A 26,231-nucleotide genomic window follows, 5' to 3' on the forward strand; every position below is an offset into this window, starting at 1 on the left:
GTGTACATCTCAGGAGAGAGATAGGCCAACTGGAAAGACTCCAGACAAGAAAATGAACAAGGGTGGCAAGTCCTGTGGGGAAAGTTGGAAGAAACAAGAAATGGCTAGCTCAAAGAAGAGGTAATTGTAAGGAGAGACAGACACAATAAGAATACCTATTCAGTACCTAACAGGCTGGTAGAAAGAGGAAAGAAGTTTGTTTACACATGACTGTGGAAACTATGACACAATATAATAAGATAAGCATGGCAAAAAAAACATTTCTGAAAGTCTAGAGGCAATGTAGATGGCCTTGGAGTTTGCAAATGCTATTGCTATTAAAAAAGGCACCACTGCAATTAAAAAAAAAAAAAAAAAAAAAAAGCATTTTTTAGAAAAGTCATTCTCAGGGAACATGATGGATTAGATAAAGATGCATCTTACTGTATTATTCAGTAAGTTTTCTTCTCACATATGACGTGTGAAAATCATTCAGTGGTTTACACCTATCACCTCAGGGAAAGGAAGGCCATCATCCTGAGGGGTAACTTGAAGAGGTCTGACATAGGAAGGAGGTCTGATACTAGAATCAAGCAGTCTTCTGGGAAAGTTTGAAATACATGGCTATCCTAAACAACCAAAAAAAAATAAAATCTGATAATATGCAAAATCAGACTACTTTTTATGCTAAGATAGATGAGACACTTGTTCATGAGTCATCATAAAAAGTTTGTGTTAGACTTGTAACAACAAAGTATTTTTCAATGATTCCTGTAATATTGCACATTTTCTTAAATTCCCAAATTATTATTTTCAGATTTAAAAACCTTGTTAGTTTTCTTCCCAAAACTGATACAAAAACCAATTTATTACCTAGATATAAGTTATTTCTTCACACAAATATTAGTTTTAAGTATGGCTTATAAAATATGAAAAGCTTTGATTAGCAAAGTGACATCTCTGTATCAGGTGGTTGTTCTTTTTGTCATTCTTCAAACAGAGGCTTCAAATTAGAAAGACTTAATCTATTCATCCCTGATACAGACACCACAGAAGCCATACCAGACAAAAAGAGAGCTGTTTCTAGCTAACAATACCAAGCAGAAGTCAAGAACCTTACAGGAAAATGACCTCAGAGTAGCCAAAAGACTACCTGTGTTAATGTTGAATCAAAGCACAGTAAAATTATTCAATTTCTGTCATTGTAAAATTTCTGTCAAAGTAAAATTATTTCAATTTCTGCTATTGCTGCCCAAGAGGGCATAATTACTGTTTCATTCCTCAGAAGGCAATTTATCCTTCTTTATATCCTTTTTTTTTTTATCCTTCTATCCCCATCCTTACAATTTCTTTAAAATTCTAAAACCTTATAAACTCCAGGCAAAACTCTCCACACTTGGCCACTGCTCTGTGAATATTAAGGCTGCTTAGATTATTTATTTATTTTTTTAATATTCTCAGGCTTGTTGCTTTTACATACAGCAAGAAAAATCTAATTTTGGTCCCACTTTTATTAAAGTAAATCTAAAGTAATACCAAATAAAGTTAGGGGAATTGGTGCTATTTTCAATAACCCCAGGTTATATCAGAATACATTTTCTAAATAAAACAAACAAAAAAAACCCAACACTTAGACATTGTACTGGATATAACAAAACATTTTTATCATCTCAGATGAAGCATTCTGAAAAAAATGTATGAGTTTACCCCTTAATAGTCAATATTGCTACTCTTAGATATTTAAAAAATCTGAGTCACAAAACTGATTTATTTTTATTTTTTTAATGTATTTAGGATTTATCCATCTAGTTAAGGTTTAGCCCATCTCATTTACAAACTTAACAGCATTATCTCAAGAGCTAGAGACATCTAGAAAGCAGGAAGTCTGCTGGGATTTCTCTCACTCACTTTCTCACTGCCAAGTATGTGACTGAAGAGTTGGCAATCCTGGTTATCTGAATTAAGATGACAAACTGGATGTCTAGGGTCCAAATCCGTAATCCAGCCAAGCTGTTGCTCCCTCCCTTTCCTCATATTTATAACAGCATCTGTTCCTTCATAGTGAGTAGCAAAGTTAACGAAATGAGGAAATTTTCCCTTTTTCTTCCTCATCTGCTTGGCTTCTTGCCTAACTACCTGCCTGCCACACAGGGCATGTAGCATGCGAAGCCCGTTTTGACAAGACACGAGCTGCTACCGTTTTATTTTTGATGGAAAGAAGAGAAGGAAATTTCAAGTCACAGGGAGGGGGGAATGATTTCAGAAGGCACTCTTTGCAACTGCTGCCAGCTCTGCAGAATTTGGCTTGGTAAAAGAAAGACAAGCACATGAGACATGTTTCATCACTGAGCTTTCCTGCATTTTCCTTATCAGTAATTAGCGAGTAGCAGAATGTGTGCACTTCCTCAATGAAAGTAATTACTGTGTAAAGGGCCAGAAGTTTTCAAACCAAAACTTAAAAGACATCAAAATTACACAGGCCTTCTGCAGGATTTCTGGAGGGACATTTTTTCTCTCTCATTCAGAAAAAAAAAAAAAAAAAAAAAAAAAAGCAACTATACACTTCTGTTATCACAATGTCTATTAGTAAAAGACAGCACAAAAATTGCACGGCATCCTTTAGGAATGGATCAAAATTCCTGTACTGTCACAATGAAGTACCACAGAAACAACATATATCCAGCATTACTGTCCAGATATTAAAGCATTTTTGCATTTTTGCTGTCATTGATGAGTTAGGCTTTCCAACTTCATTCCTCTTCCACAGATTAGCTTCTCTTTCCAGGCAGAAAAGACTGCGACCTCTGTAAGGCAGAAAACAGGAAATCTGTAACCAAGCAAGAGATCTTTAACTCTAACTTTAGGTTAAAGGCATAACCCCGTCACCCACCCCCTGAAATAGATAAAATACAATAACTCTGCTTGCTCTCATCAGACCTGTTTCTTTAAGTCACAGAAATGCTCTTCAGTCAAGAAGAAGAGTAGGAGAGATCGCTGGGGTCAGTCTGAGGCAGGTCTTGCCTTTCACGGACTCCTGAAGACACTGAAGTACATGAAGTACAGCCAGCACTCCTGTGTTCATGCTTGTCACCCATTTCTGAGATGTAAACAGAAACTCCTTTAATGGGAATAGTTTATGACACTGAAGGTCAAACAGAAGAAAAAGAACCAGAACAGACTAAAGTAATGTGTGAGGAAGGGGAAAAATGCATAACAGTGAAGAAAAGGAGGGTCAGAAAGAAAAACAACAAGCAAACCCCACACCTACAAAAAAAAATTGTCACAACAGTGGCTCTCAAAAGAGGTTTTTCAGAAAAACAGTGAGATTTACAAAAGCTATTAAAAATGTGCTGGAAAATACCAGTTTAATAGATAGGAACCAAAGGAAGCTCAGCTCCATTTTGCTCAAGCTTCTTTTTAATTAGTATACAAACTACCAACAAAACAATTTGCCAAAAATTACAGATCTGTTCCTACAGGGCTAAAAGGTATAATACAGAAGAGAGCAAGTATTAGAGGTAAAGATGAAAAAAAAATCGCACTGCCCTATATGAATAGATGCTCCCTTACCAACAACATTAAAAATGCCAAGCCCTAGACACTAGCTTGGGTTGCCCTAGCAGCATCCTGGCAGGTAAGTGAAATGGTTGTTTTAGAAGCCACATTCTGCACATACCCAAACTGACAGCCTCATAGAGAGCTCATTATCTCTACAGTGTTCTAGGGAATGATTCAGAAACTGAGATGACAATATGATACCAAAATGCAGCCAAGTATATCTGCTATTTTAAAAGAGTCCAAGACTAAATAGTCTCCTTGAAGCCATAGAAACACTATTCAAACACCACATGTCCAGAGAAACCTGCTAATAAAACCAGCATTTCACCTATGACTCAGGACATGAGAGTTGAAGAACTTTGGTTGTGACAACAGCTAGGTGTTCAGAAAGAGAATTTACGGTTCAGCCTGGAGAAGAATGGGACAAATACACCTTGTCCCCTGAACACTTGTGTTACAATGAAAGGGAACTTCAGGTATCTATCAATACTAACAATATTTGGCAGTGCTCTCTACCATCATAATAAAACAGCTTTTGAAAGGGCCAAAAGTAGCTAAGTAATTTTTTTCCCATGGAATTCTTTGGAGAAAGAATCTCAGTATCCCTGGACAAAGATCAGATTAAAACAGATTAAACATTTTTTCATATTTGTATGGCAGGATCAGTTTGTAGGGTAATCTGTTGCTGAACAGTCATCTCTAGGTTCAGAATTTCAAAAAATTAATTTGTAAATATCATTTGAGACACAGACCATTTGCAAAGTTATGTCTGCCCTCCTCATAGTTGACCAGGCAAATTTTTTTTAATCATTATGATTAAGATGTTTAACTGAAATCTGAGTGATTCATCCTTTATACAGAAAATTTATCACATTCCTCTACAAAGAGCTTGACAAGGCTGGACTTGGTGGATCTGTCTTCTTGGTGGATCTGGCTGTAGTTCTGTTCATGAAAAAAGCACACGTATCAGATCTCCTGTTCAATCACCCAGCATTTTTTATTGATGCTTCCCCAGAAAAACAAGCAGCTACACAAATTCTTAGTCTTTTTGCCCCGTAGTGCAATGCTAAACCAGCCACGTTCCACAAGCTCTGCAAAGCTCTTGTTACCGCTATTTGTCTCCTGGAAGGGGCTCACCCCATTAATCACACAGACAGAGGAGTTCACCATGGTTTCAGCAGGGGCCATATATTGCACTGTTGTTTTACCCGAGTCTGCTTTGTAACAAGACATTCGATATTGCTAATGCCCAGGGAATAGCAGGTATGCCATGACTTCTGTAGCACCCAGGTGTTATAAGAAACACAGAAGTGCTGTGTATTAATACCGCCGTTACACAAAAACACTGTATTGATCCAGATTAGCTCCTTATTCATTTCACCGCTGTTTAGAAACTGCTGTTCGAAAACTTTTTACTCCAGTGGCAGGAGTTTTGTCTGCGGTACTAAAGTTTCAATAACTGCTCACACAGAAAGACAATTTCTGGAAAGCTAACATTAATTTGTTCCTTATCTTTCTTCACATTATAGCCCATAAGAGTGGCCCTAGTGAAGAAAAATACTGTACCCTCTTCTCCTCAAGTCTCATTTTGTTCCCTGTATGTCTGAAAAATGTGGTTACATTATTCTTCATTTAAAGTTAAGACATCTACCATGCATTTCATTTTTTAAATACTACGCTTTTTAGAAAGACAAGCATATAGTCCACAAGCTGCAAAAACCTGATTATAGCTATGAATATAAAAGCTCATGAAAAATAAATGACAGAAATGACTACACCTCAACAAAATCACAGAAAAAAAAAAAAACAAACATCAAAAAATACAAAACAACAAAAACAAACAAACAAACAAACAAAAAAAAACAGGAATACTGAACTGTAAACAGCATTAAAGTGTGAACTAAAATAGTCGTATATAATTATCATATATATAGCAGAGACAGTGTCATGCATTTTTAGGAAAAGTTGATCATTTGTCAGACCAAAGAGGGTACTACCTTCTGAATGTGAGGCTTTTCCAAGGTTAAATGGTGTTTCCCACTTTCAGTGACTGAAAGACTTTTTTTAGACTCTGCCCCACTTCCGGTGGAAATCCAGATCATGCAAACACAGAGGCATATAAATAAGTTTACTGAAAGGGCAGTTAACTAAACAGTTGGATACCTGGAAACCTCTGATAATTATACCAATGCATTTGGTGAGCTTGTAGTGAGGTGCTTCTTGAAATCTCAGAGGAAAGGTGAAGGGCTCAGTTTGTCTCCACAAAATGGCAGGCATTCTTGTGAAATATTTATACCAAATTTTCAACAAAACCAGTGGGAGTTAAAAAAAATCCCACCAGCTCCCAGAAAAGCTCAGCATCTTGCAGTAACCGTAAATGAGCAATTCCTTATACTGTATTTCAGTGCTTTTAGATCCGAGTTAAATATAGGCATATTGGCTAGATAGAATAAGAAATGCATGTTACCTCTGCCAGTGGTATGAAGGCTGTCGGTTTGGCAGCTTACAAGAGTATAATTTTGTACACGGACTTTTATCTGGAAAGTTTCCTATTCTAGAGCAACAGTGGAAACAGTACACAGAAATACATGTAGTCACCAGCATCTCTGTACTTCCTTATCTATGTGATTCACCTCTCCAAATAGAAGACGTTATATGCCTGTGAGATCCTCAGACTTTCTGGTCTGACTTTTCAGCTAGGATGCCAAATACAATTAGTGTCAAACATATGATAGCTGTTTGTGGGACTGTGAAGGCCTGGTCAACTAATCACTGATTTAGACAATTGCTTTCACTGAAATATTTGGTATTTTTACTTCTTTCCAGAGCAGATAAAGCTACTATGAGTTTGTATTACACCAGAGTGGTCAGACTGCCAGTAAGACGGCACAATTCATAGAGTGCTTGTGTAGAAAGAGATATGAAGGTAGGAGCCCAGCTACCAGCTCCCAAACCTAGAGCTCTAATTCTCTTGTCTATGTCTGCATGAGTCACAGCTTGTCCCACTAGGGACGAGCAATTTATTTCTTTGTGTACGGTACTACATATAATACAAATAAGGTCATGAAGATGACAGTTTATGTAGGAAACAGAGTAGAAAACACACATTTTCCATGCATTTCTGTATATATTATAATTATCAGAAAGAAGATCAAGTGCCAACATTCCCCGTATCCCTCTCCACCCATTATTATGTCTTTACCTGCTCAGACTAAACAGGGTTAGGGGAGGCTCATCTTCAAGTGGTGAAATTCTTTGGGAAGTTGTTTGCAGAGGTAGCTTACTTCAAACTAAAATTGCATCAAAAGAAGCCTACAAACATTGAGTTGCTTATTTTCCATTTCCGTTGATTAAAGTATGACTTCATTTTTCACTCTGCCTCTTTCATACTCTTAATAAACTCATGCCCTGTGGTACTGGTGACTTTTACAAATCAGCTTCTCAACTACCCATCAATCTTTACACACAGCATTAATGTTTTATTGCTCTTGTTCTGGTCGTAATGATTTTTCACTTCCTCTGCTGATTTTTTTAATCAAAAGTAATTTACAGCACTCATCACCAAGACAAGCCTTTGCCAATTCTAAATACATCATATGTGTGTCCTCTGCCACTTGGTCAAATCAGGAATTTGACTGATATGTTTTGCTGGCTTTAACTCAAGCTACATTAGGTAATAAATAAAAGGGTCTGGTAGGAAATTCCCTAACCATTAAATTAAAATGCCACTTAAGTCACTTAACATTCTATTTTTCTGCAAAGTGTCTTTTCAGGTAATTTTAATAAGAATGTCTACATGAAACAGACTTTCAAAATAATGGATTGTATATTGCTTGACCTGCAATTTTATTGAAAAAAAAAATAAAAAAAAGTTTCTTAAGAAATCCAGTTGATTTGTCACTGCTTATGAAACAATCACTGCAGAAGTCATTAAGTGGATAATTAATAACTTAAATAATAGCTGTTCAGAATCAACTTGAATCAAGAGAAGCACCTACCCAGCTATCTACTCTACAAGAAGCAGTTGCAAAGCTCTCTAAGACATCACTTAGCAGATGATCATTTTTGCCATAGATTTCCCTTACAACATTGGCATAAACCTCACTTTCAGTTCTCCACTGTGCAGTGGAGATAAGACTTTTTCCTTTATAAATATACTATTTTGTCTGCTTTTAAACTCATAAGATCCTTGAATAGTGATAGCATTTTACCACAGGCACTATGCATTATATTTTTATTAATTCCAGTAGGTATATTAAAATTACAAAAATAATAAATCTTTGATTTTTCTCAGCAATGATTTATAGTCCTTTTATACACACTCTGTATTTTTTTTCCTTACATTTCTGCAACAAAAAATAGACAGCCTGTTATATTCATCTGTGAATTTTCTATGAAATGTGCTGTATAACATTGTTATGCTTAAGCCTCCAGTCAATATTTGTTAACTTTGCTAATCTTAAGATGAAGATTTGTTTACTGGAAATTTTTGGAAGTATCTTGGAAGTTTTTCAGAGCTGAAAGCAAGAAATTATCTTGTCCCTTGGCAGAGACATTGCAAAAATGCCTTTTTCTGTCCATCTCCCTGCTGTTTAAGAAATAGGCTGATGAGATCATAGACAGTAAGTGCTTCTGCCTTTAGACCCTTTTGCCAAAAACCTTCAGTCTACAGAAAAGAGTTTCTACTGGCAATATGTAATCCTTGAATTTTGAACACGCTTGACATTTATATTATGCAATTAGGAGTAGCAGTTATGTTGCTATGCTGTTCCTCCCATATGGCACAAAAATCCAACATCAGAGACTTAAAGATCATGACATCATTATACATTTGATAGCTCATCTCCACTGAAATGTATTTTTCCCTTCTCATTTGTGTTAGACAGCTTTCAGCTATTAGTACGAGGAATATTGCCAGATGGAGCAGTGGAGAAACCAGTGCAAAGGTTTTTGGGAGGGGAAAGGGTGCAGGGGTGAGTTAGCAGCTCACAAGTTGCAACATGAGGACACAGGTTAGGCATATGACTGAAACTACACTTGAAAAAGAAAACCAAAGTCATTAGCATGAAAATAAATAAATAAATAAATAAAAATGGAAAGCAAAGCTGCAGCTAGGGTTGTTGGACCTACAGGTCTATATCCTGCTTCAAACAGCAGCTGAAGCCATGCTGATATCAATCACTCGCTCAAAACAAAAAAAATACAGGCCTCGTATCATTACAAATCATCATGAGGAAACATTTGTAAAGGTCTGTAGGAAAGTACGGGGACAACCCAACAGTTTAAGACTTACAATATACCAGAGTAGATATTTCTTTTATTTCAAAAATTCTGCAAGGATTTGCTATCAGGATGGTAACACTGCTATACTCAGATGTCTAGTATTGAATAGATCATCTAAACATGCTAAACTATCACAGACGCTAGTGCCTTTTGGAAAGAAGGGTCTTCTGAGCAGTGTTTGATGTTCAGAAAGATCAGAAGACCCCTTTTCCTCTCTCATCTTCAGTACAGACATCTTGCAATCAGCTTAACATTACCTGGTCTTGCCAGCTGCTGCAGTACCATGCTCACACTTGCACTGTGAGGGCAATATCGGGTGTCTATTAAGCAAGAGCTCTGTGGGGCATAAATCCAGGCAGCAGACTTGGGAATGCAAATTAGCTTGTTCTAAAGGAACCAAGAGCCAAAGGTCTCTTATTGTTTAAAGGAGAATAAATGAACTCCATGGTCAGCTCTGCTAGGAACAGCTGTTGATAAAGTATTACACCATGCTCACAACTCAGGCAATCTCAGCTTTTAAATTCTCCCTGCATGTGGAAAAAGCAGTTCAGGCATGACCTTGATGTACATTAAATGTATTTCTAATGAGCCCTTTTGTCTGCATAAGGGCCTATAAATAATGAAATACCAAAAATAAATAAATAAATAAATAAAAATCATAAAATAGGTTATGCATGTGTATTTGTAAAATTCATATTATTGCACGCAATAAAACTTTTTTTTTAAAAAAAAAAAAGTACTGAAGAAGCTCAGCTCCTTTACAGTGGGTTTAATTGGAATTTATTTTCAGAGGACTAGAAGGTTTTTTCACATATTCAGGACTTAAAGTGGAGAAGAAAAAGTAATTTCAAAAGCTGGGAAAATGGGATTTTATTAACATCAGCTGTCCCTTTTCATAGCACACAAGGAAACACAGCAGGACTGCTTTTAAGATAAAATATTTCATCTAGCTTCCCTTAATGTTCTCAAAACACTAGCGGGAATATCATGATATTAAATGTTAGGGAAAGATATATTTTAGGGATTGCCTGTGCATAAAAAAGTTGCTTTATTCCCATTCATTAGTACCCATGCAATCATATAGCCCAATCATATTTTGGGCTAATTCAACTATGAGAAGCAAATTAAATTACATCATTGCAATTTTATTCATATAATGTCTCATCAGGAATAACAAATTTGGAAGAGAAGAATAAAAAAAAAAAAGTCATACCCAGGACAAACTTTTGTGCCAGGAAAAAAACTGCCTGCAGATCAAACCTTCAGTGCATGGTACTTAAGAAGTCCCATCAATGGTTATTTAACTTTTCTTATAATATAAATTGAAGTAAATGCATTTGCATGAAGATCTTGGTCCTAAAAGCCATTCCATCTTTGAGAAAGCCAACTTGAGGTCTCACTGGTACGTGAAGATACTGTTACAGGAAGGTAATGATTTTCAGTAAGTGGTTGCATACTCCCTGTATCAGGACTGTTACAAGATCAGGCCTTAATACCTTCCTGTATATCATCTACTAGTAGTCGTTGGCTTAAATGCTAAAGCATGTGATTTGGAGTCTGCTCGTATCCAGAGAGACCACATAAAGCAGCTAAAGATATGAATGTTTAGGGAGATCAAATTAGTAACACTGAGGTTTCTTCTATAGCCTGCTGTGCTATAGAGGGTCAGGAAGCTCACAGACAAATCCAGGCCAGTGGAAGGCCTTGGAAAAATCAAGGTGAACTTCCAGGGATCCTCTGGGAGCTTCTGTGCAGGGAAGCAAAGATTCGTGAGCTGCAGGCCTGAGACATGCGCAATGCTCTCTGCTCGGTAGGGTACAAAACCACAGAGCCAAAAGGCTCACAACATTCCTGTGTCCTAGGGTCCACTCTGCCATCTGGCAATTCCAGATACTTGCCTGTGCTTCACTCCTGTTTCTCCCCCTAAAATAAAGAGAAAAATTATATACATACATACATACATACATTATATATATATATATATATATATATTGCATTTTGTCTAATGGCTTCCCCAGTAGAAAGGAGCACTTAAAAAAAAATAATAACCTGTCAAGTTTCTTACACTGATTAGTGCCCAGAGTCTTACAGAGCAGGAGACTCTTGAGAAGTCTGCATTAGCCAAAGTCTAATTTAGAAAGGGGAGCTAGAAAAATCAATGGAATCATGGGTGGAATGAATAGCAGAAAAGAGAAAACACTACAACAAGCAGTCAGTGAGCCAGCAGTTAGAAAAGCACATTATACTTTCACCACAGTGATCTGAGGAGGGACTCACAGAGGAAGCACTGGAATGATCACAAGGTTGTACAATCTCTCTACAAACACAGTCAGTGAGAAAGAAAACAAAATTATTTCTCTCTTGGGCACCTACAGAAAACAAAACAAAGCAAAACAGCAGGGAACAAATAAAAAGATGCAAAATTGCCCATGAAAGCCATGATGACCTCCGGTTACAAGTAGCCTCAGAGAACACCAGCTGTGTGAATTGCTTGGGCTTTTATTAAAAATTCAATTAACGTAAACAGTTGTAATAATGGAACAAAAACTAAACTAAACAGTGGTTATGTACAGTCAAGCCACAGTCCAATAATCCTGTTGCCTTTCTCAAGCCTCATACAAACAAGCACTCAGAGAGCACCCTGGACAAGAAAGGCTCAGGGTGAGCCAAGTGAGACAGGATTTGGTTTCCACATCTGTAGAGCACGGGCTCCAAACCCGCAGCCCAAAGATACGTTGAGTGTGCGCAAACCTCCATTCTTCACTCGAAGGTGACTGCAACCGTGATCAAACACAGCTATGTGTCCCATACTGTCAAAAATTAGCTGCCGCAGGTATCCTGGGTGTTTTGTCAGCAAGCAGGTACCGATGGCTTAGACTGCAGCTAGTACAGCTGCCACAACACATGGCACAGCACTGGAAGGTGATCGGAGCAGTGCAGGATGTGGTCATTGTCACCCCAGCTCGCTCTCACAGCCAAACACATTTCAATCAAGAGGACAATTTCTCATTCGGAAACTTTTACTGGGATTAACGTGCACAAAATTAACCTTAATGATTGGTGCCATGCAGTCTCTTTGGCTGCTTCCTGTGTTAACTTGGGTCACTCTTTTATGGTCAATGCCAGGAGAAAGGCAAGAGAAAGTCAAAATTGGCTGTTTGTTGCACTTTGTAATGCTTGCTCTTCTTAACACTCCAGAATAACACATTTCTTCACAACTATTTTAAGTCAGCGATATTGAGAGAAGAAATCAGAATTTTAGGAATAAACTGGGACACCAGTGTTCCAAAATGTCCTGAGTGCCATCTCATAGACAACTCATTTTTATATATTTTTTTAAAATATTCTACAAACACACATGTGCGATACAAGATGTCTGCAATAACTGACAAAAACCCATAAAAATGCCACTTTGATTCTAGATTTTCCCCAAGATGAATTTTAAACATACATCCATGCTTAAACTACATCTGACGTTATTGGTACTTTTCTACATCCAGGATTGTGGCTTGCCAATCAAACACTTTATTTGGACTGATGTTATTGAAAGGTAGCTGCAAATAAATGGAATAAATTTGTTTGTTTGTTTTATATATTTGAGAAATCTTATATAAGCTATCACTTTCTTGCATATGTAGAAGCTGCATCAAGAATTACCAACATGTCTATTCCATAATGAGACACCAAAAGTTCAAAGAAAATCAGAAACTCTGCAGGTGGCACCACCCTGTTAAATTTGATAAACTCCTGCAAAATTATGCAATTTTTTATATTAGAAAACATTAACAATTCTGAGATGTGCCATGAAAGACAAATGCTGCTGTAAATTTCAGTTGTGAGTTATGCTAAGAAACCATTCAGTCTAATCTTTCTGTTGCTGCTATGTCAAACATACTACTGTTAACTCAAACTTACAGAGCAATTTCCTGTTGCTGAATCTCAAGAATTCCTCAGAAATGAAATCCATAGAGTGGCACTAAGCTCCAACTACCTTTGAGGTAGCGTGGACCCTGACTGCAAACCTAACAATAAGTAACAAAGATAACGGAGAGCAAATTCCCTCCTTCAGAGGGTCCATAGGCAAGACAATCTTTAATTTATAAAGGTTCCAATGAAAGATCCTCACAAAACCATGTCGTGATCCTTAATTAGTTGACTAGAGTGGAAGATACAGAATGAAATGGACCAGAGCACAGACAAAAATGTAGCTGTAGGAAAAAACAGCGGGCTGACTGTTGACGCCTAAATGCTGCTTTCCCACACGAAGATTTATTTGGAGTTCAAGAATCAAGCGGCATGGAGGTAGCGTTGCTTACACCTGGCTGATAGCAAGTGTGCTGATTGCCTTTCTCGTGGGCAACTCCCATAGAGCTCAGCGTCATGGGTCCTACCTCCCTCTGGACTCCCAGAACAGGCAGCATCACTCCCAGTGATGAAGAAGCCTAGGACACTCCATCTCTGTTTTTTCACTGCTGTTAAGCTAGCAAACTAACAGGCTGTGGGTGTTCTGAACATCCTAGATAACTGTAGAAATGTTTTATAAAGGTCAAATCACCATTTTCTTATTCTCTTCTTCAAAATAAAGGTCTTACTTCACATTGTATGACAAAAAATCATGTCTTTTTTATTCTATTACAGGATGGTTTGTCTCAATTTGAGAACTACTTCTGGTTTTCTGACAGCTGTGATATAATAATAAAACCCAAATTATTTACATCACAGATCAAATGAATAAGAAGTACTGTGATAAACACTTTGAAAATAAAGAAGCCTTTTCTTATTTCCCTGACAGCTCAAGAACAAGGGGGTATTCCACAAGGCAATGTGGAACTTAATCCATAAGAACACATTATTTTATGAGGTACAGTCATGCCTCTAAAACTCAATTCTGCTAGATAGCTTCAACTACATCTAGTCTTTCTATAAACTTTCAGTCCAAGCCCCTGTTCATACTTAGATTCAACTGCCAGCAGATAAGACCATATGCAAGCAAAGGGTGTCTGCTACACAGTACATTAAATAGAATAAAGTGAAAGGCTTAGAAAGATTCCCCAGAAATATTTTAAGGAACAAAAGGAAAGAAAATAAGTTTAATTAATGATAATTTAAAATTAAATGAACAAACAAACAAAAACCCCAGATATCAAAACATTAAACATTTGGTTTCAGGGAATAGTCCAGTACATCTGATGGACCACAAGATGTCTTTCTTTATGAGCTGGCTTCTTCACAGTATGAGTTCCTTCCCCATGATACAGGTGTTCACAGCACTTTAGGAACAAAGTATGGAGCTGTCACATAAGACTAATGGATATTAACATACGTCAAAAGGATGTTGGATGTTGTTTTGGCAAATATGACTCCAATGATTATGTTGTACTTGTTGAATTTACACAGGTCTAGACATTTGGTATTCTCACCTCCCCACCCCCAAAAAACTTGAAGCCATTTGTTGATGTTGGACCAATTCTTAACGAATGAAAGAGAAGAAAAAAAAACAAAGTTTTTCATCTAAATGCAGTTTTGCTGGATACCTAAAGCCAGTATTGCTAGGTTTAGCATTCTTTCTCTGAGCAAGTGTTTCACTAGCAACTAAGATATTTGTTTGATATTCATAAGATATTTGTTTCAACAGTTTGAAAGAGTCCATCATACTCATAGTGACTCACAATATGCTAATAAATACACCACATCTTGAGACTTCATTGTACTTCCTCTGCAGCTCACTTCACAGACTCTTGGCTAGAAAGCAGCTGAATTTAACATCCAAATGTGGGCAGCAGACTTCGACCAACAAGAACAACGAAGCCAGAAAAAGCTCTAGAACTGCAGCAATGAGTAAAATGACAAGTGAATATTTTTGATCATTCTTGTCCCTGCACTTTGCAGTGAAATTGCTTGGAGCATCTTTTGAGCTTTTAGAGGAATAGCTGGAGACTAATCACCATGTATCTATTCAGCACATTTGCTTATTTCATAATGCTGATGAGTCTGTCATTTCATATGGGGTACTACCTGAACAGAGAGTACCGGTCTTCCAAAGACTTTCTCTACAGATTTAATCTATTCATGTTGCCACTGAATAGGACAGGGCTTGGTTGTATTCATTGCTGCCATCATATTAGATAGGTTATTTAAAGTGGTTTATCTGTACTACCAGTTGAATAAAATACCAACACCTTGTGCTACAAAAATAGCGGTTATGGTCTGGATTACTGCTGTGGTGATCTACCTCCTCATTGTTGACATAAGAGTTTTTCATTTTTCACTTGTCAACATTACATACCTGACCAATAAGATACAAGCAGCAGTTGTATGGCTTCAAACTTCACCTTTTTCTTGATTTCTTTCCTGCTTCTTAGGTACTTTCTTCAGTATTTTCTGCATCATCTTTAAACTGAAGCAGTTGGCTAAAAGGAACACAGTCCAAAGAACTATAAAGGGCTAACAGGCATTGTTCTTTGTACATTATTATATAAATCACCTGCTTCCTTCCTGCTCTTCTGTTCTTATCAGCACTATGGAAAGAATACCAAAGACTGCTGTAGCTGCCTTACTCTATGTCTCAGTTGTCCTTACATATCTAAAGAGTATGCCTGAATCAGCTGTGTTGCTTCTAAAGTCCAGAGTTTATGAAGAGATTAAATAAATAAATAAATAAATAAATAAATAAATAAGCTGTACCTGTTTAGACAGATGAAAATGAGGGTTCTGCAAAAAAAATGTAGAATAAAGACAATAGACTCTCAGAGCATTAATGCTGTGATGGTAGAACTACTTCAGAATTGTGCTTGCATCCCCCTGTGACTCCTGATATTTATTCACTAAATGAAAAGGTTGCTTTTGGCTTTTACAGCCAAAGGAGGTGGCTAGACAATGAAACACAGAGGTAAGCAACAAGCCTGATACACAGCCTCAGTCTGAGCGCTGTTGTTTACACAAGGTCAAGCTGACTGCAACAGGACTTGAGCATTGGGGTCATTGCTGAGTATCAGGCAGTATGTAAAAAGTATGCATACAGAAAGCACAGGGTGTGAATTGGATAGCATAGGGCATCGTGGCCCTGCACTTAGAGAGAAAGAGTGTGAGGGAATCCTTGGCTAGCATTTATAGTCTTTTTCCATCAGGTAAAACTTTGGGCAAGCTAACAGACCTGAGTGAACTTGGCTGTGAACTGTGAACTTGGCTTCACTCAATTTTGTATGCATTCAGCTAAAGCTTTGTTTGATTTTCTGAGGCATTAAGGTTTTATCTGATCTGAGTTGCCCAGAGTAGGAGCCTAGTCAGACAAAAACTCCACTTTGTAGGCAAACGAGAGAGCAGAAGCACATCAGAGGGTGATGCAGACTGTCTCCTTAAACTGCTCCTCTCTAGCTACCAGTTACAGAGGAAATGTAGTATGATGCAGATCTCAATAAAGACCTTAGCTAAATTGCTGATAGCAGGTAGGATGAATCAGGGTGTAAATGTTATTACCTCTGAAATTAATGATGATCAAGGAGTCGAGGCTTTTTTTTTTTTTCTTTTTTTTTTTTTTGGCAGTGGAAATACATGGTTTTAAAATGTATATGGCAAATAAAGTGTCTTGCAAATAAAAATGTCCCAATCTCAGATGGGCCTAAGCTTTCATTTAACAGGAGTGGAAAAATTTTTAGAATAGCTAGGCACTCTAAATATTAAAAATCTGGCCCATGTGCCACCATAGGAACTGGAAATCTATCCAATTGTCTCTGCCCCAAAAACTTTTCAATCTCTTTTATACAAATCTAGACACAGACAATGAATCCTGTCTCTCATGGTGCAATTGGGAGTTTTGTCATTATTTTCAATAAGGTCAAAATTTCATTTATGAAATGGAAGTGTGCAATGAGAACCAAAGTATCAGAAACAGGTTTTCAGAGGCACTTTCAATAATGCAGTTTACATGCTTGACACACAAAATGAAAGGCTGGTCCAGGCACAAGACATACATCAAAAGAAGCACTGAGGTATAAAGCAGAGGACACAACCATAAAGTGAAAGCAGAGGGGAACAGATGGAGCATTAGCAGAAAAAAAGAGAATCAGGGCTTTGAAGTCATGGGATCACTCCAGACTGACACTCAACTAATGAGATGGCTTCTCATAGTGTGAATTTTGCCTGGGTTATCAGAAAAAAATAAAATAAAATCAATTTTCTGTGACTTGCTTACCACAATCTAGAATCAAGCCAAATTTCTTAATCCAAATTTGCTTCTCTGAGTATCCAGTACAGAACGAACAGTGCATGAACCACACAGCGAAGAGCAGGCTGTGTGAAGTCAGGTCTTAGTCCCTTGCTTCCATTACTACCTAATCTCTAGAAAACAGCTAGACTGCAACAGCAGTTTCTTTTAGGATGCACGTATCAAGTTATGAATTACAACCTTTAAGTCATGCGGAAAATAACCCAGGAATATATTTTTGTTAGTGTAACCAGCTGATCCAGCTATGGTTTCACAGCATTTTCCTAAAGCAACAGCTCAGTTCTGTTACCATTGATTAACCTTGTGTTAACTCAGTGTTAACACAAGACTTTTTTTTTTTTATGTTTATTTTTCAGGGCATGCTTGTTACTTTCAAAGAGAGATGAGGTTACTTAGAATTCACATACATTTCCTTCAAAGATCACAACATTTACATTTTTGTAAGGGCTGAACTCTTCTTGCCTCTGCAAACACTGGAAATGGCACTCCATCTCCTCCTCCGGTGAGGGTTGACACTGCAAAGTCAATGGAGCAACGTCGAATTACATCAGTTACAAAGCTTGCTAAGTTCAAAGTTAATTTAAAATTTCTAAACTATCACAGAGCAGACTATAGTTAAGTGGCTGAAAGCATTAAGACAAAACAAAACACCTTCAGTAGGAGAAATACAGTTAACCTCACCTGCTTCTCAGCTTATTCCAGAGCTAAGAGAACTTAGAGGCTAGTGGTAAGAGGAACTCGACCCTTTTAGGTATTCTTTAAAACGGCCATGGTAAAGAAGGAATTATTTGAGGAAAATAATTTAACTCTACTTCCAACCCTCCCCACCTCCCACCACGTGTATGTCCCTCTAATGTGTATTTCTACCTTAACAGTTTGTTGTTAAATTAGTTCCTTGATAGGCTGCTGGGTGGGAAGAGGTAACAGATCAGCAGTAATTCTTATTACAGAGGCTCACTGTGAATATATTCAGAATTACCATCCAGATTCAATTTTCATTTAAAAATTCCAGAAGGAAAGGCAATGCCATATTGCTACAAAACACTGAGCTGATCTTCTTCCAACTGAATGAAATCTACCTTATGCTGATACCATGAGGATAAAGTCAGGCCCACTGCTTTAAAGGGAGAAACTGCTTAAAAACCCTGATAAAAACATGTTGGGTTTTTATGGTTAATTTCAATCCCTGCACATGGCCAGAGCCACAGCTGAGTTCCATAAGCCTTTCATTTGTGTGTGGAATTAGCTCCTTCCTTGTGGGCTAAAGTGATTCCTCCATAATATTTAATTACATCTCATGATATTTTTGTAGCCAGACAACTGAGCAGAAATGGAGAACTTGTTGAGCAGAGACAACCAAGCGCTGCTTGCATTCACTGATACCTTGTATGCTATGCAGCAGCACAAAGTTAAGCAAAGAGCAACTGATGGTACGGAATCTGCTGATATGTATTTCAAGGAGTATTTTAAACTGACAAGGGTTCCTCCAGTATGCTCCTCTTATATTTTTGGCTTTCAGCTGGTACAGAGTAAGATGCAGTGGGCATTGCTCCAAAAACTTTGGTAACCAGTGATTGGGTTTATTGCAATTCTTGTATGCAGTGGGAGTTCTCCGCCAAACACCTGTCCAAACATGTTTTCCTCACTGAATGGGTTATTATTCATAAGTATGCTGTAGTTGGGTATAACTGTGCAAAATTAAAACTCGCTAAACCTATTTGGCATGAAGTGGTTTTCCTGTGCCTACAGACTATTACCATACATTCTGATTCACACTGTCAAAACAGTCAATGACAGGTGCATCAGTCATACTTCAGGATATTCCTATACTTCCTGAATTTTTTCCCTGCAAAGGAGCAAAACAGCTACATTCACTGGTCCTGGTCAAGAAACAAAGAAATTTGCATACATGTTTTTTAAGGCATTTATTATGCTAAAACAATAATGAGAAATATTTCTGTTTAGTTAGCAGCCTTTTTCTTTTTGAAGTATCTTTCACTTGCTTTGCTTTCTTTTGACGTAATGTGAAGTATGCGAGACTCTAGCCAGAGAGAATACTTATCAGTAACACAACACTCAGAGTTTTGAATTAATTATAAGCGTTTCACTTATCTGAAAAAAGAAGAAAGATTTCTGGGACGCAAGTTCAACTACTATTAAAATAACATCTTCGCAAGCAATCTGCTTCCACAATCAGGGGGTGCAGATTGGTGCTTGCATTGCATGCAAAAGTAGTTTTCAGCTGATCCACATCTGCTCATCTGTCACCAGCCTAGCCCACTGCCATGTTTCACAGCAGCCAAAAGCTGTGCAGGGAGCTGCTGACCCACAGAGTGATGCTGACCAGTGTCACAGGGGAAAGAGAACACCAGGCAGTGTGATGCTGCTAAGCTCAACTGATTAAGCAGACCAAGCAGGCATTGGGTTTGGCTGCAAAAGCGTTACGCTCGCGTAGTCACAAACTGAGCCTTGACCCGGGTACCATGGCAGTGAGTCAGCACAGTATGATCTGAAGAAAGCAGGACACCCAACAGCTGTGCACCAAGAAGCAGCAGTTTTACCTGCTATTTTCTTCTTCTATGCAGCGCTGGATGTCTGCACAGCAGTGCTTCCCTTGATCTCAAATGCTGGAGGGGTTTCTAGCTAGGTGCTGGCACAGGCTGCCAACTAAATGCCAGCAATATCACTATACATCTTTCCAGCCCACGCCAAGGCTCAGTACGCTCAGCTCTTGCTTGCGTTGTCCTGTCCACAATAAGTCATACTCAGTATCTCAGCTCAAGATCAAGGCATAGCCAGGATACTCCTGCAACCACCTGCCGGGGTCCTTTTTCCTCTTTATTTTCCCTCTAACAGTCTCTCTTACTTTTTGAGGACTCATTCAGAGAAGGAAACCAGAAAATATAAAGAAGTTCCTGTAGCATGCTCTGCACAGAGCACCATTCCCATTGTCTAGATACACCTTAAACATCCAGACTTTACTCAGAGTGCCTGTGCACATGATCAGGTAGCAAATGATCCATCTATTCAAAAAGGAAGTCCCCACAGAAATCCAGGTATGCAATGCCCTGAGAAAACTTTTCCAATTTGGCCTTACTTTGATTAGGGACTGGAGCCGATACCCTTCCCAGTCTACAAGGTCCTTTTCAAACTCTGGTTTTCTATGATCTTCTGGCAGGATTTCCTTTCAGCACAGGCTCTGTTTGCTGTTGACATTTTTCAATAAAAAAACCCTGAGGCAATGTGCATGTACCAAGATGAGAGACAAATCCTCATTTACAACAGCTACCAGGAGAGCTTTTACTCTGTTCAACATCTCTCTCAGAGTACACGGTAGCAGCCAGCTTATGGGGAATATATTTTCAGGGCATCTAATCATTGTAATAATTGATGTTTATACAAGAAAAGTGTTAGTTCCTGCCACTGGACCAACAACCTTTTTTCCCTTCAGAGCTGCGTTCAGGCATTGTAATATGTTGATTCAATGCTGTAACATATTGAAGTAAAGCTGTGTTGACGTAACAGAAAAACAATCCATTGATCATCCTGACACATGACAAACAATGGTTGCTCTCATCTCAAAACCAATGGCTGTTGCATGTGTTACTAAATCACGCTATTGCTATCCTACGGACAGCGTTTATTGCTCAACTTCTTAGTTTTTGTTTGTCTTTTCCACTGCCACATATCTGCAGCTTTCCCCTTCCAGGTGCCATTTCCTTCACAAGGGAATAATGGCTGAGCCAGATGAGCTACCTACAGTGTATAGCTCACCTTTCTGTTATTATCTATAGCTTACACGATGCCAAATACTAGCCAGGATATAAACAGCACAACCTGGACTACCAAATCAAAATTGGGAATCCCACTGGAATAAGAAACGAGTACTTTTAGATTTCATATCAGCAACTATAGATTGCCTTTCAGCTGCCTCTGCGTGCCTTCCTCATCAACTATAGATGACACATGGCACTGATTGAAGTACTTCTTAACAGTTTTCCCTTCTTGCAAATGATCCACAAGCAGATTATTCATTTTTTTTTAGTAATTAGCAATTTGTTGCTTTTCTGCAACCATTCAAAACACAAATTAAAAAAACAAACAAACAAACAAAAACATATATTCCTAGAAGTCAGACCATAGTTCCTGAGGAATATTGGCCATATCATTTGAGTTTACACTTATTACAGCTATGTGACTGCCATATAACCTAATTTGCATGTATTATTCAGTAAAACCCAAATATTTTCCATGGTACATTCATGGTACATTCCACGGTACATTTCCAGTGGCCTGAACTACAGCTCTTCCCATCTCTTGTTATCGTGTTTCCTTCCCATAGGGAAGAAAGCACCAAGACAAAGCTCAGTGTACACATCTGAACCTGGACATCAAATTTACAACTCCAGTTTAGATTGTCTTATCCTTTCTTTTGGCATTAAATATAATTTACAAGTCAGTTCCCTACAACAACCACACGGTAGTCACCATTTCAAAAATAAATATTTGCCAAGAGTTGCCAGTGCAACAGTTTGAGTAGCATTAACATCATCAAACAGATTCAACTGGCTTCTAATTAGAAATGTGACTTAATGTTTTTAACAGCCTTTTTTGTTTCCTTTTTAAAACATCCATATGTTTGACATTTTGTTCATAAGAATATTCACAGAAATGAATTCTGTGTCCACGGCTGAGATACAGAAGGATATTTTTTTTTTCCTCCACGTGTAAGACCTTTTTAAAGGTTTATTTGTATAGCTGAAGAACTAAAGCAGTGAAGTACATTTATAACATATCTCACACTGTATTCATGATATTAATCATGAATACTAAGTACCTGATTAAAAACGCTGGTAGAAAAAGAATGTATTTTTTCCCAGGAAAATGCTAACAGAAATGAAAAACAATGAAAGAGAGCTATCAGCACTTCTATATGGAACTATTTCTGTTCTTCACAACCATTCCCACTCCTTAAAAAGAAACTGCAAAAATTATTAGAGAAGAAGAAAAAATATTTCAGATCAGAAATATTGCCAACTGGGAGATCCAGTGGAGTTGTAGTTCTAACATTTCATATTATTAGTCTCATTCACAGATTTTTTCTTCTAGGTTGCACTACATTTTCAATGGTGCAACATACTCTTCCTCATCATGAAAAAGCCAGGTATATCATGGAAGTCTGTGGACAGAGCACATCAGGAGCAATTTAACAGAGCTGCCGAGCCCAATCTTATAATAACCTAAGAAAAAAACAACCATGATTTCCAGAAGGTACTGTAACAGAATATTTGAGTGAAATACCTTATTATCAGCCAAATACTGGCATTGTAAACCATTTGAAGGAAAATAATCCACCCAAGTAAGACACCTCTGAAAATATTTGTCAAAGAAAATCCACTTTTTCTACAAAATAACTGTATTGACTAAAAAAAAAAAAAAAAAAAAAAAAAAAAGTACAATCAGCCTGACTATTTAGAGGAAATAGATGTAACTAAAAATAGCTATATTGCTTGGAGAAACTATTTACCTCTTTACCTTTGCATTTAAGGTGTGACAGTATTGCTAATTCTGTTGGAAAGGCTCAGTTTTTCACAGCAGTACGTTGCTCCAGCAGTTCAGTGGTGGAGAAAGAAACAATACCCACAGCTCACTCTGACACTGTGCATGTAGAATGAATGACATGCAGACCAACCTTTAAAGTAAATATTATTTAGAAGCTTTTGAAACATGGAAGCAAGATAAACATAAGCAAGGAACTTTATTAAATAGAATAATTTCTTATTTAATAATATTTTTTTTTCTCTCATACACCCACATACAATTTCATTGATTTCTGTGAGATTAATTGCATGCACCTGCGTTGAAAGAACATTTAACAGACAACCTTTGAACAAACAAAATGGGGGCCTAAACTGCAGTTTTCGATCCAAAGGCAATTATATCTCTGCTTGCCATCTACCAATATTGTTATTGCTTCTTTTGAATGTTTACTGTATTGAAATGCATTTGAACATTGTTCTTGCTAGTTCTGAAATAGTTCATATAATGGATTACCCAATTATTAATTCAAAGCTTTGTCATAAATCAGACACAGAAAATAGTGCATTTTCTAATTATGCATTTTGCAGTGGCTTAGTAAAAAGAAAAGGAAAAAAAAAAAACACAAAAAAAATAGAAAAAGGATTTTCATTGCTTTCTTCATCTTATTTATCCACTTCTTTTCTCTTAACTATACTTTCAATAGTCAATCCAAAAGTACATGAGAAATCAATCCCAGAAGAAACCAAACAGCAGAGTGTGAATTCTTATATCCTGATTACCACAATGAGTACACTTTCAATGCCCACGTTTCTAGAGTCCAGGGACTAGAAGAAAAACATATATTTTTTTAAAAGGGACAGAAAGATGTAAGAATACATCTCACACACAATCTCAAGATTCAGAGAGCTGAATGCGTTTTGAAAAAAAATATATTTTTTTTTTACTGAGTCTGAATATTTAGTGGGTTTTTTTAGAAGTATGAGTCCATTCTGACTTTTTTTTTTTTTCTTAATCAGTTTGAGATCTTTATTATGTAAAAGAAGTTATCTATTTAATATGCTACAGGGTGGGTGTCTAATACAGTAAGCAGCCCACATCTAGTGGAGTTACACACGTGAAAAGCTATTTTTTTCCACTCCAGACAAATGAATAAAATCATCTGCGTTACAGACATTTTACTGAAGCAACAGCCCCTTCATGACTAGTTTGTAATGGACTTTGAAGAGCAATCTGTCTCAGGCCAGGACCTGAGGCAGGCATAAAACACTACCCCTACTTCCATTAGCAGTCCATAGGACTTCACTGCCCAAACTCCTCAAGTGACTGAAAGTGCTTCAGATTTTGAAAAGCTTTTTCCTAAAGTAGCAGGGCAAGGCAGAAAGCACTACTAGTATTACTTAAAAAAAAAAAAAAAAAAAAAAAAAAAAAAAAAAAAAAAGTAGTACAGTAGTACCTCTGTAGCATGCTGAGAGAATATCCATCACTAGAACTCTGGAGATTTTACCACAGCACTCATGTGTGTGCTATAAAAAGGACATCAAGGCCCAGGTGCCCACCCATTGGCCTCCATGACAGCTCACCTGGAGGGCGGCCATTTCAGGGTGGCCATTTCAGGGCTCTCAGCTCACAGAGCTGTTCCCAGCTGGAAGCCATGGGGGTGGTGGGAAGTCACATTTCTTGCTGCCTTCCCTCTCCATTTTGATGCACAAACATGCCCCATGCTGTCTGCCATGCAGCATGGTGGCCTGCATCCAGGTAATCAGCTCTGAATGCTCCAGGGTGCCTCATCAAATGAGGAGTCCAGTTACCTGTCACTCTCACTGGGCCTGCGCTCCTTACAGCAACCAAATGCTTTAAAATTTTCCATCATTGATATTTTTAGATTATGTAACTGCAGCTATCATCTGGTTAAATTTAAATTTATTTCGGGATACAGCTTTGATCAAAGAATATAAATAGATTGCTTAGGAACCTGCCAATACAGCATATACCTGTGAAAACCATCAGCCTTTCAGAAGAAAAAAAAAAAAAAAAGGCAATAAATATTGCAAAGCTTTGAGGAAAAATAAGTTTTGAGGAAAATAAGGCATTTGATACTTTATTCAACTTTTAATTAAAAGTGACTTTTAATAGTTTCCAAATAAAATTAGAAGATGTCATAGGATAATTCAGATTTGAAGACACCTCAGAAGGTCATCTAATCCAGCCTACTGCTTAGAGCTGGGTCAACAGTATTTGCCAGCATAAAAAATTGTATCTTGCTTGGGGAGATCTTGGGCAATACGTGATGTCAAGAAGATATTAAACTGAGGATTTGAATTATTGTTTGTCGTTGTAATAAATATTGAAATAATAGCTTTATTTTTGCTAGCTCATGTCTTTAAAATAACATTTTCATGCAATAAGATCAGAGAAAGCTTCCAAAAATATGCAAAATGTTAGGAACATAGCTTGCATGTGCAACTAGGATGAGCCATTCTTTGCTTGCCAAAAAAACCTCTGTTGAACAAAGCTGTCTTTAAATAAGGCTCCTGTAATTTAGTGCAGAGATAATGCCATGTTATTCAATAATAAATGGTCTCGCTCACATTGTCAACAAACACAGCAAAGACAAGACATTCATTTTTTAAAGGGGGAAATATTCCTACTGTGACAAAACCATTACCACGCCTTTACTGTCATTATGTGAAATAATTGATTTGGACACAATATGAACATGTGTTATGGGGAGAAGAGCTCTCCAGCACAGAAAGAAATATTCTTTGCTTTAGAGTAACTGCATTTACCCATGCTTCCACATTTCTGGTAGAAGACTGTTCTGTCTTTGAAATAGAAAGGTTCATTGGTACTTGCCAACAGCAAACGTGATCAGTTTTGCTTCAAAAAATTTATTTCTGAAGTATTTCTTGAGAATTTACTTTCAGAGATTTAAACTTTTTTTTTTTTTTTTTAAATGTTTAGCCATTTTAAGGTAGCAAATAATAAAGGAAATGAGTTTATTACAATAATACAAATATATTCACACAGTATAATTCATTAAAAAATCAATTGAATATGTAGATTTTTCTTTTGCATGTAATAGTACCATGGGTCACAAAATGCTAAAATAGCTATTTTTCTAGAAACCTTTGTCCAAGGACCTTGCAGTCAACCAACATAATGATATTCCTTGCATATCTAAAGTTATGGATATAATGTTCAAATATCAGGATGAAGCCTCATGAAATTATGTGCTTCTGGCCACCTGCAGGCCTGTGGTATTTCCACAGACTACGTTTAGGATCTCAGGAGTTATCTAGATTTAAAAACTTACAAAAGTAGAACATCTGATGGGATTGTTTTATGTAATATCTCATTAGCTTTTTTTCTATCTTCTGATGGAGATTAGAAACTAGAGATAAGATTTTCCATACTTTGACAACTTAATTTCTTGGGATGTGCTTGAACTGACACTTGTAAACTCCTGCCTAATACCAGTCCTGGAAAAACAGTTTTATGTAACGTAAAAATACATGTTTTATGTTTACCAACAGAATCTTAGAGCTGGGTACGAGTTCATATTAAAGGCTTTTTTTTTTTTTTTTTTTTTGATTTGAATTTCAAAATAAGACTTTTACCATTTTCTTAAGTTTCAGACAATCCCTAA

The 26,231-nt window shown here is 37.3% G+C and overlaps 1 long non-coding RNA gene across 3 annotated transcripts; it reads right to left on the reverse strand.

Moving 5' to 3' along the window:
• Positions 1-2,542: 2,542 nt before the first annotated feature.
• Positions 2,543-24,764, reverse strand: LOC106015652 (uncharacterized). Of its 3 annotated transcripts, XR_002400098.4 has the most exons (5): positions 24,039-24,764; positions 22,580-22,736; positions 17,479-17,559; positions 2,917-3,076; positions 2,543-2,783 (listed from the first exon to the last, which is right to left on the reverse strand). It is a non-coding gene; the product is annotated as an uncharacterized lncRNA (long non-coding RNA). The 3 variants fall into 3 exon arrangements; XR_002400099.4 differs by lacking the exon at positions 17,479-17,559 and having other exon boundaries at positions 22,572-22,736; positions 24,039-24,741; XR_001187832.5 differs by lacking the exon at positions 17,479-17,559 and having other exon boundaries at positions 24,039-24,612.
• Between the last annotated feature and the right edge of the window lie 1,467 nt (positions 24,765-26,231).

Source organism: Anas platyrhynchos, chromosome 3 (genome assembly GCF_047663525.1).
Source record: "Anas platyrhynchos isolate ZD024472 breed Pekin duck chromosome 3, IASCAAS_PekinDuck_T2T, whole genome shotgun sequence".
In the NCBI taxonomy this organism is placed as follows: domain Eukaryota; kingdom Metazoa; phylum Chordata; class Aves; order Anseriformes; family Anatidae; genus Anas; species Anas platyrhynchos.